Consider the following 2,678-nt stretch of genomic DNA (forward strand, 5'->3'; position numbering starts at 1 on the left):
CCCGTGATACATATGGGAACTACATCAAATCCATCTCGATGGATACATATGAGGGGCTAGAGCAAATGCACTGCGCTGGGGAGATAAGAGCTTGTGCATGCAGATAATGGTCATCAGCAGCAGGTTCATGACGCTGAGGATGAAAATGTTCTTCAGACATGCTTGATTCTGTTCAAGCAGTGATACATAACGATAGACAGATGCATGCGAAATCAGGACGGTGAACTGAGAGAGATGAAGAAGCAGGAGAAGTAAGAATATGATTGTGAGCGAGCAAGCATGCCGTTTAAAAAGGACCGCGGGGAGTGTCCTGCAACTAGCCGTTAGGACTGAGATGCGTGAGGCCCAGACTTCGATTCAATGCCCTGCTACTGTCCAGCGGGCCATCAACTGCGCACGTTAGCTGGGAAAATATGCGAGATAGAGTGTTGTACGGGAGGTTTGAATCATTATACAGCTCACACGTATTCAGTTTGCACAAATCACGAGAGTGCATGCAGTGTGGATTTCGGCAGTGCATGGCCGCATGTCCACTCATGATTATTCGCTATATTGCTCTTTATACTAAACATTTTTATCTTTACATCTCATTATCACAAAATTTAACTAGTATTTACATTATATTTAACACATGTTCACATAGCAATACTTAAAACTTTAGACAGTTCTAGCAAATAACACAAATTTCCATCATGAAAATTATATTGTAATTTTCAAAAAATATTTCATGTTGTTTTGTTGAAATAAATTATGTCGATCTAAAGCTAAAAAAACCAAGCAAAAAAAATTGCATGTCTTTATTCCATTTGTTTAGAGATAAGAGAAGCAGGACATATGTTGGATCTAGGTTGGATGGCCTGCACATGCATTGTGCCTGGCGGTTCTATATATATTATATTGCATTTGTCTATGTTTATCTATAAATATCTCGATGCAGGATCCTACACAATTCATGAGTATAAGGAATATGTTGTGATTATTTTGTCACCAATTTCAATATTAGCCTATTTATTAGTTTCGTCATCTTCGCTTCTATTCTTGAACCGGGAGGATGTTTACTGATGTGTCATTGACGTTTGGTTACATTTTACTTTGTACATCTGTCAGTGAAACAGATATTAGTGGACGGGTTCTTTTGTATATAAGAACAAAAATTGTCATGTCTTGGTAGGTATGCAGCAATCATATCATCAGAGTTCAGACTTTAGAGTTGACATACGAGATTAAATAAGGCAATCTAGTTGAATCCAAATGCAGTTCCAAGAGAGCATGCAATACACAAAGTATCTATCAAACTCTAAAGAAGAGTTAGCCCCAAACTGCTAGTGGTAGTATAAAGGATGAAATAAATGGCACCGCTAAAGTCTTAGCAAGAACTAAAGGTGAGCAGGGCAAAAACCTATCTCAATGCATATATGTACAGATTCACCCCTATACCTACTTCCTATAATCTAACCTATTTCCTGTTGTGTATATGTCCTATTATTCTTCATGGTGTATGGATTTTACTGTGGAGACCAAATCCATTAGAGTGAAACCCAAATTAACTAAAGCTTGAACAAGGAACTAATCCCCATCCTAGGGAGTAGGGACGATATTGTGATAATCTCTTCAAAGGAGGTGCCGCTCGGAAAAATATTTCAACACCTCTCTACCATGGCCGAAAATTCGGAACTTCTCCTCAGGATTCGCCAGCAGCAGTCGCGAAATTATGCAAATAATACCCTGCGTGAATCACGATGTTGGGAACGGCATGGGCAGGAGGAAGGGCGGGAGGAACGGAGGCCGGCAGAGCGGGCAGGTGCGGTGGCCGTGAGCGGCCCAGCGGTCGAGGCAGCCAAAGTGGAAGACGTGCCGGCACTTCCGTGGCCGGCGCACACGCGCGGTGCCATGGAAGTCGCCGAGGCACACCACGTATCCCTCTAGGAGGATGGGCGTCCCAGCGCTGGTGCCGGCGTTGGATACGGAGAGCTCGTCGAAGTGAACGGCCGGGCAGTGCTCCTCCAGCTCCTTGAGGCCGTGGTCGTCGTGGTACTGCCCCTGGTGGTGGTGGTGGTGGTCGGCGTAGTCCGCGTTGTTTGGGTAGCCGATGCTGGCGCCGAGCAGCCAGGAAGAGAGGCGGCGGAGGTGGGCAGCAAGGAGGAAGACGAGGTGGGCAGGAGCCTGGGCACCGCCGCCCGGAAGCCCATTAGCTAGCTGGTCTCCATCGTGCAATCGAGCTAGAGAGAGAGATGAGGAAGTGGAGGAGGAGGGGTCTCAGTCTCACATGCATGGCAGTGGCTCACAACACAAAGATTGCTCCGGCCTTTATAAGGAAGGAGAAGCAGAGCAGGTAGACATGGACAGGGAAATAAAGGAGATTAGCTTTGTGTGGATGATAGCTCATGATAGCTAGTACATCGATCAGCCAAGATGTAGACAGACATCTATGTGTGTGCAGAGCAGCTAGACATGTACCGTACAGTTGACAGACACAGACACATAGAGTGCACGTGCTTAGCTAATCAACTGTTGAGGCGTGACTGGGTATAATGTGTCGTGATAAAGATTAATGCGTGGTTAATCATAGGCCGGGTGAGGTGGGTCGATCCACAATCGTGCATGTGTCGGGTACAGACAGGCAGGTCAGGTGCACCTGTCGATCGACTGAGGCCGGTCAGGTACGCCTGGCCAGTGTT

The 2,678-nt window shown here is 45.9% G+C and overlaps 1 pseudogene; it reads right to left on the reverse strand.

The window, feature by feature from the left end:
* Positions 1-1,734: 1,734 nt before the first annotated feature.
* LOC123170598 (RING-H2 finger protein ATL70-like) lies at positions 1,735-2,189 on the reverse strand (annotated as a pseudogene).
* Between the last annotated feature and the right edge of the window lie 489 nt (positions 2,190-2,678).

This window comes from Triticum aestivum, chromosome 7D, assembly GCF_018294505.1.
Source record: "Triticum aestivum cultivar Chinese Spring chromosome 7D, IWGSC CS RefSeq v2.1, whole genome shotgun sequence".
In the NCBI taxonomy this organism is placed as follows: Eukaryota; Viridiplantae; Streptophyta; class Magnoliopsida; order Poales; family Poaceae; genus Triticum; species Triticum aestivum.